The sequence below is a fragment of the Sprattus sprattus genome, assembly GCF_963457725.1.
Source record: "Sprattus sprattus genome assembly, chromosome: 2".
NCBI classification, from domain to species: Eukaryota; Metazoa; Chordata; class Actinopteri; order Clupeiformes; family Clupeidae; genus Sprattus; species Sprattus sprattus.
The window spans coordinates 26,172,322-26,188,509 of NC_137921.1; the positions used below are offsets into that span (position 1 = coordinate 26,172,322).

Sequence of the window (16,188 nt, forward strand, 5' to 3'; positions counted from 1 at the left end):
CCTGGAAAGTATATGGCACAGGATGGCGGTGGTCTTCACATGCTTGTAAATGAGGCCCATTTTTCAGCTTGTTTAGTCATAAATACAACTATACAGGCCCATTTAAAATAGTTTAAAAACCTTTCTAAACAAAATGTATACCTCCATTGGGCTGGTATAAAAAAAAGCAGAGTCTACATAATGCAACCAAGTAGGCTAGTTTTTGTCTATTATGATGAGTAGCATAAATTCAAAAGGCGAAAATATCAACATGTCCAAAATCTTAACAAGCAAAGACACTATGGGACTGATTTACTAACAGGATTGCGCCCATTTCTGGCGTAAAATAGCGGTCGTAAACATAAAACGGTATTTACTAAGGGGCGCAGGGCATATTAACGTCTATGGGTGTGAACAGGGGAGGGCACGGAGACGTGGGTGGAAACCTGGGTGGAACGTGGGCATGGAGTGCAATTTAATGGGAGGAGAGAAGGTAAGTGCGCCTAATGATGTATTGCGTGGTATTTACTAAAACTGCCTGTCGAGCGCACGTCTCAATTTGCGGGATTATTCTCCGCCTCCTAAAAGCACGTCTTAACTAGGAAGCGCATTTCCATTGAGTCTGAAAACGTTGATATTGCACCAGTTATAAGAGCAAGGCGAAGATTTAGACAGAGACAGCGCACAGAAATATTGTTTTCAACTCGTATTTACACTTTTTCAGTTAAGCGATCCACAAATCATTAGACGGTACAGATTAACCAGCCACGCAATACGTCTGAACCAGATCAGAGACATCGAAGCCTCCAACCGGAGATCACATTCCATTCCATCAGTTGTTACACTCAGGACAACATTACAAATATTGGCATCGGATCATTTCAAACAGTTATAGCATCAGCAGTTGGTATATATCAGCCTTCACTCAGCCAAATATTCACCCAGTTTCTCGACGCATTGCTACGGTGCGCTGGTCAATACATTTCCCCACTGCCATAGCTGAAATTAGAGACATCAAACACTTTTTTTGAAATCGCAAACTTTCCGAACGTAATTGGAACCATTGCTTGCACCCACATGCAAACAGTCCCACCTTCAATCCACGAACACGTTTACCGAAACAGAAAGCACACATATTCAATGAAAGTCCAGGTCATATGTGATGCCAACATGACCATTACTTACGTGGTAGTGGTCTGTCCATGACAGTTTTATCTTCCGGAATAGTGCCATCTATTCATGATTGAGCAACGTTGACTTTGGAGAGGCCTGGCTACTTAGTAAATGTATTTGTTTCAGTGGGGATATATTGTAGTGATCCCATGTCCCAGAACGTATTAATCTCGCCATGTACACACCTATATTGTTATAATAGACAGTTTATGCATTAATGCCACCAATAGCATATTATTTATAATCGTGTTCTTTTAAACATCTCGCTGTAGGTGATGGCGGGCAAAACAACAATATAACCCATTGAATCAGGTTCAATGATTGAGCGAACGTGAACCAATATATATATCTCCTCTCCGCTGAACCTTAGTTTTTTCTTCCTCGAATCTCCATGGTGGGCAGTAACTTGCAGGCAATTTCTCCCGTCTTTTAACGGTGCGCTAAATAATGATTGCCCAGCGCTGATCTGGCTTGATAAATATCACGGAAAATACGGGGAAACACCGTGCGTTAATGTGCGCCTGGCAAAGGCGCAGTTTAAGCTGCGTTCGCAAAACAAGGTTAGTAAATCAGGCCCTTTAAAGGGCGGAGTAAGCACACAGTGCCCAGCGCAGATGTGGTTTGATAAATACCACGGAAAATGCGCAAAAACACAGTGCGTTAATTTGCGAATGCAGATTAAGCAGCGCTCGCATGTTAGTAAATCAGGCCCTATGTGTTTTTGAGGTTTGTCTTTGTAAGTAGGGTCATTCCACACCTAACGGGACAATTTAAGGAAATGTCCCCACTCGACCGTCTCAGATTGCGCTGAAAAAAATCGGTTGTTCATACACTTCTTAATAGGTATAGTCCCAGATATTAGCTCTCTTCACCCAATAGTTTTGTCACAAAAAGATGTTTAAGGGTGGAGGGGGTGCCTGTACCTTAGACGCTTTTTTAGCAGCGTTTTTGTTTTTCAAATTCATATTACTAGAAAAGTATTTAAGCTAGCTCCTTCAAACCTCCTAGGCTTAAAATCTGATACCATTACTTGAAGATTATGGACTTCCAAGGGTGTGGCTTGGGTATATCATAGTATTCGGGGTGCTTGAATTTGGGCAAAAATTGTACTCTACGCTTTGTTGCAGCATCTTAAAAGGCCTGTGGAAAGCTCAATGTTAATGCTAGAGACTTAATCTCGATTCTTCCCCTTGCCCCTTTTTCTTTGTCTTTGTCTTTGTCTTAACCCTAGCACTTGCAAGTGTAAGGGCCAAGGGCTGAAAACTTTCCCCTATGAAATGAGACGCCACTCGGTTTCGGGTACGTCACTTGGTTTCGGGTACATCATCATACATCGTCGCGAGCTGGCTGCTACGTCACCAGAGCGCCAAAACGCTCATGGTTGCAAATATATACTGTATGTATACGACTGTATAGAGCACGAGACAAGACTGTTGTCATTTTTAAATTAATTATAAGCCAAAAAGATTTACATTTGTGGGACTCCCTCTGAGCTGCTGCCGCCATCCTTGAAGATGTAGCATCTAGCTAGCAAGCTACCATATAATCCAATGAAGTGGTGGCATACGCGTTAGCTGTAACCTAAAACTACTGTTTGAAAGCTTCAGTTAAGACCTACAATACTCTGCATCGTTCGTGTAGCACATTTCAGATCAAACCGAGTCATTATAAACATATAAAAAGTTGTGTAGATAGCTTTATTCATGTAAAATATTCCTCACTTCAAGCAGCCATGTTTTTTTGAAAATTCCCGGACTGGTTTCGCTGTGTGCTCTGGGATAGCGCTTGGAGGAGCAAGTAAGGTCTGGGATTATCTTGACTCCAAGGACCATATAGCCCTAAATCTTGGGTAAAATTGGGTATTGAAACACCACTAGCTCTCACATGAACGCGCAACTTCAAGGGTAAGGGGGAAGATAAGGGGCAAGGGGAAGAATTGAGATTGGGCCTTAATATTATACACAGACCTTCCAATGTATGCTCTGTATATTGTATTGAAAAACTATCCTTATGTCTAGCTGTTCATTTGTTGAGGTAATCTGTAGAAATTTCACCCCACGCTTCCTGAAGCACCTCCCACAAGTTGGATTGGCTTGATGGGCACTTCTTGCGTACCATACGGTCAGTGGCGGTTTTAGGCACGGGCGACCCGGGCAGCCGCCCGGGGCGGCACTTTTTCACGACACGTGGGGGGCGGCACGAGCACTTAAAAAAAATTAAATACAAATCATCTGGGCCGCGAAGCGGTTTTCTATTATCTATCTTTCATATCACTGTGAGGGGAATTGGCGAATTGGCCTTAAACTTAGCATTTTGATTGTTTAACAGAATGGCCGATGTTTGACACTGTCAGATAACTGACCTAGCAGCTACGCTAGGACACTGTCCTGTCAGGGACAGGGTAATGCTAGTAAATAAACGTAGGTCTACATCTCAGTGCCTCTCCAGATGAGTTTTAAATTAACTGAAGGTAAATTAATGTAATCTTTCCCTGCGGTGCATGAAAAATGCTGGTATGGGATGTTGTTATCTGCAATCGTGATGACAGTGAGATTGATTCTCCTTGTTGCAATGTGATCTGTAAATTCTCGCCTCCAATTTAAGCTCGTCATCCATCATATCTAGTTTTACATTTTGTACATATCCTTTCATTGCATAATGAAGTCCCTTTTGCTCGGGGCGTAATTCCATGTAGAACCGCCACTGCATACGGTCAAGCTGCTTCCACAACAGCTCAATGGGGTTGAGATCTGGTGACTGCGCTGGCCACTCCATTACAGACAGCATACCAGCTGCCTGCTTTTTCCCTAAATAGTTCTTGCATAATTTGGAGGTGCGCTTTGGGCCATTGTCCTGTTGTAGGAGGAAATTGGCTCCAATCAAGCACTGTCCACAGGGTATGGCATGGCATTGCAAAATGGAGTGATAGCCTTCCTTATTTAAAATACCTTGTACAAATCTCCCACTTTACCAGCACCAAAGCAGCCCCAGACCATCACATTACCTCCACCATGCTTGACAGATGGCATCAGGCACTCTTCCAGCATATTTTCACCTGTTCTGCGTCTCACAAATGTTCTTCTGTGTGATCCAAACACCTCAAACTTTGATTCGTCTGTCCATAACACTTTTTTTCCAATCTTCCTCTGTCCAATGTCTGTGTTCTTTTGCCCATATCAAGCTTTTTCTTTTTATTGGCCAGTCTCAGATTTTTCTTTGCCACCATGCCTAGAAGGCCAGCATCCCGGAGTCGCCTCTTCACTGTAGACGTTTACAGTGGCGTTATGCAAGTACCATTTAAAGAAGCTGCCAGTTGAGGACCTGTGAGGCGTCTATTTCTCAAACTAGAGACTCTAATCAACTTGTCTTCTTGCTGAGTTGTGCACCAGGGCCTCCCACTTCTCTTTCTACTCTGGTTTGAGCCCGTTTGGGCTGTTCTCTGTTCTCTTAAAAAACCTGACGTTTCCACCTAAAATAGTAATTTACCACATGAACAATGTATACAGTGTATTTCTGATTCATTTTATGTTATCTTCATTAATAAAAAAAAAGTGGTTTTCTTTGAAAAATAAGGAAATTCCGAGGTGACCCGAAACTTTTGAACGGTAGTGTGTGTGTGTGTATATATATATATATATACACATATCAGTGGCGGCTGGTGGTTTTTAAAGTGAGGGAGGAAGGACTGCGCGCTTGGTTGCCATTGGCCCGTTTGTACTGTTGGTGGCATAAGTATGTGAGACTCAAGTTTTTTCAGGGTGTTTTGGTGAACTACAGCACAAAATAGCCGGGAGGGATAATTATGTGAATAAAATTGATAAATTCACCAGTGGCAGCATTGTACTTTGAAAGCTGGTGGGTAGCATGTCTTTGATGGACTAGTCCAGGCCAGAAGGAAAGGATACAAAGCCAATTAGTCAAATCAGGCCTACTCTTGATTTGTAAAACTAAATAAAAGATTCTGGGCCAATCATTGGGCCTAATTTTTTCCGCTCAATGACTGAAGCTATTGGTTGTAATTTGTCTGATTATTTTCAGCTACAATTGTTTTAAGAAGAATGAAGACACAAGACCATAATTGATGCCATTTCAAATGCATCATGCTCTGAATCATTCACTTACATCCTTTTGCGCAAGTATTATTGGCTAGAAAAACGGCGCACGCCGTTGACTTGACAACTTTGACAACAACAGACGTTTTACCACCTCCCTATTGCCACGCACTTTAGCGTTGTGCTGTTGAATTTGCAGCCGCACACTCTAATCCACTAACCGATCTATAGGCATGGTGACGCCTAGCAATGAATAAACTCCTCAAAAAAAGTTCGGAAACATTTTAGTCAGGGGGCCAAAACTGATATTAAAACTTTGTCGGACACTTTTTGGTACAAGCAAACAACCTATCCAGTTTCAATATTTAACCCCTCAACATGTGTTCTAGCCAGGTTGTCAGCTTAGAAAATGTTTTTTTTTGTCCATTTTAACACTATTCTTAAAAGTGGTAAAAGCGGATTTTTCCCCCAAAGTGCTTCCATTTTCTTCCATGTTACCTACTGTAATTTTGGGCAAATGTGCAAAATAATTCAACTTCTATGCAAGCATTATCATTAAAAAATAATAATTAATAAATACTTAGGATGCTAACATGGAATCGCAGAAGCCCCCGCCCAAATTGCATGGATTAGTTACACCTGAGATGTATTATTCAGACACAAAACTGACTAAACAATCAAAGAACCAAGATCTTGCATGGATTATATGCAAACTACAGAACACCTATGACCAGGTTGTTCCATCTTGGAGTGGCTTCAACCACCTTGTGTCAAAATCAGATCACCAAAAAACAGTCGCCGGAATGATGCCTATCATAAATTCTCCATCACATGACTATGACACAATCTGGACAGTGTTACAGAACTGCCACAAAATGACTACAAAACTGGGCCAAAGATACACAATCATAACCTTTGATGAGCAGCTCTACTGCAAAGCAAAGATGCTTCAGTGGCACCACCAAAAAGAGTGTGAGGATATTATTATTCTCTTGGGTGGCTTTCATGTGCAGATTAACTTTTCAAAGGTCATTGGACAGCATCTTACTGATTCTGGACTGAGGGACATTCTTGAGGAAAGTGGTGTGTTCGGAAAAAACACAGCTGAAAACATCATGAAGGGAAAGGGATGGAACTGTGTAGCCCGTGCACACAAACTTGCCTTTGAAGCACTTTAGAGAATACTATGGCCAACCTTTCTGCAATGGGTGGATGACAATGATAGCAGAATAGACAACAGTTGCTTTGAGTTAGCAGACACACTCTCCGAACACATACGATAGGGAGAAATTGAAGCAGCTGGAGCATGCTATGAAGATCTTGTTCTGAAAGTTCGAGAGAATCAGGATCTCCTTGCTGAGTTTGACAAAGCTAATGAAGACAAACCAACATTTACCTTCTGGCGACAATACACAGACCTGCCAACATTGGAAAATGTGTTTGAGTACCACCCCGGTGTGGCGCGGCGCGGCAAGATTTTGTGGCGTTCATTTTATTAGTTATAATGCTGTTGTTGCATGATTGAACCAATCGACGACATTCTGAGCTAATAAATAATGCAGTTCTGAACCACTTTAGAAGGCCTAATGAAACAAAATAAAAAGACTGTGATAAACGTTATAAGTGATAACTGTGACAACAAATTTGTAGCCTGGGATGTTATTTCACTCTACGCTCCTTAGCATACTTCTCGCACAATGGTCATGTTGTATTTTTTCCCCACCTCATACCTATCAAGTGTCATGATTCATCATTCTTTTTTCTCCCCACGTCTGATGTTCGAATGCAAGCCCAATTACATGTGATACCAGGACTAGATAACTGCTAAGACCAAATTATGGCGCTGTGTTTGCTTCTTTATTATTTAATTAAATTCTAGTCAGTGGAAGAGTTTTTTTAGGCTATTACAGAATACCGAACCTGCAAAAAGTCATTTCAGGGAGGTATTCCCCCCCTAGGCCTACGTATTACGTATTACTGGTCCCTAAAAGTTATAAAAGCATAATATTATTCTATAGGCTATAGCCCTATGCAATTCTTTGTTAATTATGTTTAAATATGTAGATTACTTTTACTATTTATTATATGCTGCTAATACTATCCTTTTTATGTTAACTGCTTTTATTTGTATTCCATTGCAACTTTAAACAAGTTTAAGGAGCTTGCTGTTTCCATGTAGCCCTGGCAACTAGCCGGCATGAATAATATGCACATGAAATGAAACTTTTTTGGGGGCACTCTCCCTGTGCCATGGTGCCCCTGTTCCTAGATACACTGAACTGATTAATTCGGTTCGGGAGAAGAGATAAAATGCCGCCCACACTGAAAATTGATTGGTTGACTTACCGAAACAGGCCAATCAGTATGCTCCTGAGGCACACACGCACACTGCCTCACACACGCATCTCCAGGTCCCTGTCCCTCTCCCTCTCTGTCGTGCGCGCGCTACACAGATGCTAACACGGTTTGGAGCACGTCGCTCGCTCTAGATTCCGGGAGATTTTAAGTCATTTTGCGGGCATCAGGGAGTGGTTATCAATATGCGGGAGACTCCCGGAACTTCCGGGAGACTTTGGATGTCTGCTATTATCATTAGCCTATTATTATTATTAGAAACATATAGCCTTTTACACTGTGACCTGACAACAGCTGTGCGTAAGCATGTGTGGACACTGTACGTAGAAGGCTGCCGCGGACCTCTAGCATGAACTTGACAGATAGGCCTATGATTTTCTGATAATATGCATCTTACTGTGTTCGTTACCTGTTGCTCCTTGGTGACTGATGTCAATAATGACATTGCACACTGTGCAGAAAGCATGGTGGGGATGTCTGAAAAGAACGGAGGCATGGCCATCTCTCCCGGTAACTATCAAGGATTTTTTGCGATCTTTTTAATTTTATCCGGTGGTTCTGCCATGGTAACATACTACAAGAGTTTGTCTAAAATAAGTTGTTTGAAAAAACCCAAAAAGCGTAAAGTCAAACCATTTCGAACACAGCCAAGACACTTAGATTTATTTGCCATTTTAAATCGATGGCGAACACGAAAACCACATGGTTAACATCGTTGGGCTAAAATTAAATACATTTTTAACGTCTTATCTCTACATTACTCGTTAGTTTACCTTTAAGTGATTTTTTAATGTCCTCACTTGAAGAATTGGCCAGATGTGGTCGAGAAGGAAGAGTTAGGTAAGTATTCATGAATGAAAAATCGCTAACTGACACCTAAACAGCGGTTGATTCCTCTGACCGCAGAGTAACCTAATATTCTCTGATTTCGATGGTCATACAGGGGATAGTAACGGCAGGGGGTCTGTGATTGGTCAAACTCCTCTTCTGCTTCTTGCGCTGCTGCAGCTGCCTATGTACGCATTGCTGACTCGAGACAGACTGTGAAGTTTGAACCCGTTGAAAACCGGCAATGCATTATTGAGCGTTATGCGTTCTCAAAAAAAAAAAGATATATATATTTTTGGTTATGCGTACTTTTAGACCATCAACTCGTACCAGCGTACTTTGATGTCAAAATGCGTGCCAGGTACGCAAAATGCGTACATGTTGGCAGGTCTGAATACATGGACCTTGTGTCTATTCTCCTGGCATTCACACGGGCACTGAGATATGGTGACTGGAAGCTGTACATGTCAGCCTTCAAGAGCATGATGCCCTGGTTTGCTGCATATGATTAGTAGAATAAAACACTGACGATGGCTTAAGGCCGAAACGCGTCTGTGCGAAATAAACTGGTCTTTTTATTAAGGAGAAAAGCTTGAGAGTGCGGTTTTTATTCTACTAATAGTTAACATTCTTTTACTCGCACCCGAAAACGCATTTATATTTTTTTGAAGTAGAGCGCGCCTATCCCTACTAATTGCTGCATATGATCACACCCACTACACAAGATGGGGTGTTGTACTTATAGCAGATATGGAACATCTGGCACAGATGGCACCACAGGTCTACCAGGGCTTCCTCTATGGTGATTTTGTAGCCAAAGAGACCAAACACAGTTTCAACAAGGTGCCATTTGATCTTTGCCTTGAGCACATCAACAAAACTGTAAAGGTTGCTGGAGGATTGGTAGGCATCACTCGAAATGAGACAGCTACAAACCGTTGGTCCATCACCTACAATGAACGTGCATCTTTAGCACAGGACACTAGATCCTTGTTTGGACTGACACATGATGGAGAAGATGATGAAGACAACCACAAAGACTGCCTTCCATCAAGACTCAGAAGGGATAATGATGATGTCATTCAACTTGTCGAACAATTCCAGAGATACTGTCTTCCAACTGGAGAATATGTGTGAGTTGGTGTCTTTGACAACCGGTGATGTTGCTTCAGTAGATATACTGAATGACCTTAAACATGCTGCAGAGTCTGGGAAACAATTGGTGACTGAGCTGGTGAAAAAAAGAATGAGCACAATGAACACAAACTTCCATAACAGCATAACTAAAGAAAAACTCAAAACATTCTCAAATCTTTACAGAACAGACAGCAAACTTGGAAAACTCAAATCCAAGTGTGTGAAGCCTGACAGGGATATTTTCCGTCGCATCATTGTATCCATGGACAGTGGCAGAGAGGTTACCATAGAGGGGCTTCTCCAAGAGGAACTGTGCGCAGTCCCCCTTTCACTTGCCACAACAGAGTCAGTGCTCAGACCTACTAACAAAGCTGACTTAGCCACCATACTGCAAGCTGGTGCGAAAGAGAGGGGGCTTAGTCCATCTCTTGTGAGAACATGTACTATCATTGATGGGATGGCTTTAGTAACAGCAATAGGAAAACCTCAAAATGCATCAGCCTTTGGGGATTATGCTGACATTTTCATACAGAAAGTGACTGGCAATCTGCTTGGGAACAATACTAGAGTGGATCTAGTCTTTGATCAGTACCTACAGGACTCCATAAAGGGTGGAACAAGAGCACAACGCAGCCAACGCAGCAAAGAATTCGCACCACTGTAAGTACTGATGTAAAGATGCCAGCTAACTGGAAAAGTTTCATTGAAATGGACGAAAACAAGGCCAACCTGACACAATTTATTTCAATTGAACTTGAAAGGCATGTTATTCAGTATGGTCTTAACATTGCAATAAGTGGGGGATTTGATGATGCTGAAAAAGTGGCAAGGACAGCTGGGATTGATGATTCCCACCTACGGGCTGCACATGAAGAAGCAGATACCCGCATATTGCTACATGCTGTTGATGCCACAACTTGATGCCAAACATCATTCAGTGCAGAGACACAGATGTACTGTTGTTGCTTCTTGTGTTTGCACACCTGCTGAGCCCAGAAATTTGGATGAAAGCAGGAACTGCCAAGAAACCACGTTACATTAAAGTGCATGACATTAAAATGTCAAATGCGATTCTGGATTGTCTGTTGGCATTTCATGCCATCACTGGATGTGACACTACCAGTCAGTTCACTGGAATAGGTCAAAGGACGGCGTGGTGTTCCAGCAGTGCCCTCATCTTCTCCATAACTTTGGTGAGGATGAAGTACCAAGTCCAGCTAGTCTATCCTCAGCAGAACAGTTTGTCTGCAAACTGTATGATCAAAAAACGACCAGCACTTCAATCCATGATGTTCGCTGTGCCCTGTTTTGGAAAGTGAAAGCCACTTTACCACTAACTCGGGATGCCTTGTCTCTGCACCTCATGAGGGCCCACTATCAAACCAAGGTTTGGAAACAGTCACTAGTGACCCATCCACAGTTGCCCTCACCAACCAGTTGTGGTTGGCACATGAAGGATGGAATGCTTGTCCCCCAGCTTTTAACCAAAGAACCTGTACAGGCCAGGTGCTTGGAGCTGACAATATGTGGATGCAAGGAAAGTGGAAGTCAGTGCAGTACCAGGCAGTGTCGATGTCAAAAAGTGGAACATATGGAGCGGGGCATGTGGGTGTGCCTGTGCAGCTAGGTGCAAGAATACTCCGGTACTCACATCATGATTATTGAGTTTAGCCACATTATATGAAAGTATGTTGTTTCAGATTATTTGGCATGATATTGTTTTTTCTGTTTTGTAGATTTATATTATGCCCTTGGATGCATGCATGCATGTTTTGTATTGGAGAGGTATTCGTTATCAAAACGGTAAACTCTTCTTTTGTGTCCCTGACCAGGACTCAGACTGAGCATATGGACATGGTCCCTGGGTGCCTTATGTTGGTTGCCCATTTGTGTGCCAACCTGGTACATTAATGACGTCAAATACATTCATAGACCACCATCTACAGTTCTACATTTCTGCCTTTACATTCAAGTATTATAACTTGTGCAGCATTGCACTGTCTCTCCCTACAAGCTTTAAACTTGGCTTGACTCATTCCCATAGATAGGGGTACTGTTTGATAGAGGTTTTGGGACACTAAGTTATGTTTCCAAGCTGATATTCAATTTGAAAACTGGTTATCTTTAGACGGAGATTGTTTTTTTCATGTCTAGTTCTGTTATCCCTTACACTGTACAATACATGTTCATTCTGACACTGCAGTGGGCATCCCATGAGTGTTACCTTTCATTTGATACCATTTTTATGTATATGGTCCTTGTAGTTGTGGAGATATTCAACATTTATTGTTGGCATGTCGTGTTGAGCAGGAAACCAAAACATTGGCCTACAATTGCTTGTATAAGTCACAAAAAAAAAAAAAATCAGCTTGACAACCACCCTAATATCTTACCTATGGGTGTCTTCTAACAAAAAAAATAGGGTGACAGCTTGTACCAAAACATGTCCACAAAAGTCTTAACCGAAGCCCTTTTCAGAATTGGCCCCCTGACTATTTCTCCAGTCGGTTATCCCTCCCCTTTAATAATACCAATTGGTATTGTATTGTATATCGTTGGAAAGCCTGATTAGTCACCTTTACAACGAGGTACAACTTGTAAGGATCGTGCATTCGTGGAATGAGCAACACAGCTAATTGTGTGGGTAGCGGCCCACATTTTTTTGCCAAAATCCTAAAAAAAAGTTCGGAAAGGTTTCTTCAGTCGATTATCCCTGCCCTTTAATAATACCAATTGGTATTCTATTGCATATCGTTGGAAAGCCTGATTAGTCACCTTTACAACGAGGTACAACTTGTAAGGATCGTGCATTCGTGGAATGAGCAACACAGCTAACCGTGTGGGTAGTGGCCCAAAAAAAATTGCCAAAACCCCCTGCAATATTCTTCTGTTGGTATTCACTCTTGTTTTGAGTTGCTTGGTGGATTTGATGATTCTCCCACAGTATTAAGAAACAAAAAACACATATTGACCATTTTTACACTTTATTCATTTTACACTGTCAGGGACCTAAGTAGCCAGGGTTTTTCCTGCATAGAGAAAATTTCGGCGCGCGCCTAAGCCGTTTTCCCGTGCGCCTATGAAAAATCCCGAGCGCCTAAATAAAAAAAAAAGAGTCTGCGATTTAAAAAAAAAAAACTGTCATCCAATTCAGTTTAACGGTGTTTTGAGCCCTCACGTTGAATTCAAGACAGCAGCAGCAGATCCCGCCTCCCACCCCCTCAGCCAATCATTGAACAGAGGCTTCTCCAAGTTGCCAGTTTAGAGAAGATGTTAGTTAAAAATGTTGTCCGACCTATTAGCACCATAGACATCCTATTAGCACCCACGACCTATAAACACCTACGCGCTGGTACACGTTACTTAATATAGATTTCGGTGTCAATCAGGATAAAGGATTTTAAACAATATACGCTCCAGCCCAAAAGGGGTATTTAAATTGTATGTGTGCAAAACATTACAGTTGTAGAACGTTATTAAGTGTACTAGACAGCCATTTATTTCTGTGTGTACAAACTGTCATGGAACGAACTGAGCGAATTCGGTTTCGCAACGAGAACTTGTGAGGGTCATACAGTTTTCAACCGACATCGATACCTCTATCCCTCTTTAAATTGAGGTTTACCCGCTTATCACAGGGACGACAGCTGACGACCGAGTGAGGAGATGTTCACGAGAGATTACGGATTTTGATAGAGATCATACTTGGTCATATCGATAATGTTTGGCTAATCTCTTGACACGTACCACAGGTAGGCCTAAATCACGATTGGATCTTGATACACAATACCTCGTGTATCAGCTCATTTTGCGTGTTGGTCTACTACACAACGGGATAAAACCGAAAACATGTTTCAGTTGAAATCCAAACAAGTTACTTGTCGTAATCTAGACAGCCACCGCTACTGAAATATTTAAAATTGATTGATTAAAGATTTTTCTATCTATCAAGGTTTATAACTGTTTGTCACCTTTTTAATAGCTTGGGTGTTAATAGTGTTTACTATAACATTAATAAGTGGTGTTAACATAACGTCACTTATTGTATGGCATAAATATTATTCTAAAACACCTTCACTAGTTGTTTTAAGCAGATTTGTAAGCATATCATCACGTATGCAATGCATGTCAGCGAATATGTTCTGAATAGTAGCCTATGTTTCAAGTAGGCTACAGCCAAGCCCTCGTTCTGTTTTCATTAATAGTAATCGAGTTGATAAGTCTGATCTATACGCAACTGTGAGGTGCGCGAATGGACAGAGCGGCCAGCTGCCAATCACTTAATTACTCAACCTGCGTATGCAACCTGACTTCATCAGTCGGCGGTTTCAATATTTATGGCGCTCCATTTCTGACCACTGGTTAGTCCTAGATTCTATTGATATAGATTTCAGTAGTTTGCATATACAGTGGTGGCCAAAATTGTTAGAACACTCAGCATATTTAAGAGATCTCAGATGTTTTTGTTGAATTGACGATTAAAATACCCATCAAACAAATGAAATATCTACAAAATGATCTTTATGCTCTATAAACCATATAATAGAGCCATTTTAAGTAGATTAAGGTCATTTTCCTTACAAAAAACAAGCTAGGCCTATTTCACTGTCAATATCACACAATCATGTTCCTTCACAGAAGCAGCCAAATTACTTGTATAATCATTGTCAGGTGTGATCCCGGTTGAATTGCTGGTGATGAAAGAGTCTTAGGACACAGCTGTGTAATTATTTTGAATGTACAAGGCCTATCCTGCTCATTAAGTGATTGGTAACACCAGGGTTTTGTCACATAGGCCACACCACCAATTGGTATAAATTCAAAGCCTCTAGAAGTTGTCTTGTTACACATGTTGTTCTTTGAACATGGCTAAGGTAAGGAAGGAGCTAACAAGTGAGCAACGGGCTCGAATTAAGGCCCTTTTTGATGCTGGCTGGAGTTACCGCCGCATAGCCAGGGACTTGAGATGCAGTCCAAGCACCATCAAGTACACTATAGACCGCCATGATGCCACCAAATCACACCAGAACCGAAAGGGGAGAGGTAGAAAAAATAAACTGTCTGACAGACAAGTGAAGCATCTGAAAATTCTCAGTCTTAAGGACCGAAGAAAGACCTCACGAGAACTTCGTGATGAGATCAACACCACAATGAATGATGGTGCAACAGTGTCTTCAAGAACTGTGCGACGGAAACTTGGAGAAAAAGGACTTGTTGGCAGGATAGCAGCAAAGAAACCATTGCTGAGAGAGAAAAATAGAGTGAATCGCCTAAAATTTGCAAAAGATCACAAGAAATGGACTAAGGAAGATTGGTCTAAAGTGTTGTGGACTGATGAGTCCAAGTTTGAACAGTTTGGCAACAAGCGTAGAGTGTATGTTCGACGAAGGGTGGGGGAGAGGTATAAAAATGAGTGTCTCTTGCCCACAGTTAAACACGGAGGGGGTAGTGTTATGGTGTGGGGTGCCATTTCAGCCTCAGGAACAGGTGACCTGGTGAAAATTGATGGCATCATGGATAAAAAAGTGTACCACAACATTCTGGTGAGGCACGGAGTACCATCTGGGAGTCGTCTTATTGGGCCTGGATTTATTTTCCAAGAGGACAATGACCCTAAACACTCTTCTCACCTATGCCGGAACTACCTGCGACAAAAGGAATCTGCTGGATCACTGAAAATGATGGCCTGGCCACCTCAAAGTCCGGACCTCAACCCCATCGAGCAAATTTGGGGCGAGTTGGACAATAAACTGGACAGATCCATTATACAATCAAAGGAAAGCCTTTGGCTTGAGTTGCAGAAGGCGTGGGATACAATTAGTGTTGAAGTTCTAAGGAAATATATTGACACTATGCCAGAGAGATGTGCTGCTGTAATTGCTGCAAAAGGTGGACATACCAAATATTAAAGTTAAAAGTGGATAAAAACAGAAAGACTCACTTCATCTGTTATTTGTTTGTGCTCAGAGCAACCATGTGCATGTTTCATGAACATTATGAGTTGAAATTATGTTTTGGAGGCGAAAAAAATGCACATTTATTCAGATTTGTAGGGTGTTCTAACAATTTTGGCCACCACTGTATATATGAGGTAAACCTTGATAATCTTTGAACCATACATGATAGCACCATGGGGCTTGGACTATTGTCAATGTATTAGCCTATTGTCGATTTTGATTTAAAGTAAAAATGATAACCTCAAGCATATCCTCCATTATTTATGAAATGTAAGAAAAGGGGAAAAAAAAGACTTTGATGTCTGCTAATACGGTGATAGATAAGACAGACTGTGCGCGCGCAGCGCGCAATTTTTTTTGGGGTGCACCGAAGAGCCATTTTGACCCAGGAAAAACCCTGGTAGCATGTGGATCGTGCATTCGTGGAATGAGCAACACAGCTAACCGTGTGGGTAGCAGCCCAAAAATGTTGGCAAAAATCCCCTGCAATATTCTTCTGTTGAAATTTAGTGAGATATCGGAATGAGATTCTGGAGCCAATGGCAACTCCATACCTCCAGAATCTGGGACCTAACTCCATCCTCCAGGATGAAAACGCTCGCCCCCACAGAGGCAGGATCATCACAGAGTACCTCCAGAACTTGGGAGTGGAGAGGATGGAAAGGCCTGCCGTGAGTCCAGATCTCAACCCAATAGAATACTTGTGG

The 16,188-nt window shown here is 41.8% G+C and overlaps 1 protein-coding gene across 1 annotated transcript in view; it reads right to left on the reverse strand.

Moving 5' to 3' along the window:
* The window catches only part of tmem39a (transmembrane protein 39A), a 118,717-nt gene that overhangs the window by 48,626 nt on the left and 53,903 nt on the right, over positions 1–16,188 (reverse strand). The gene's annotated exons all lie outside the window — the stretch shown is intronic.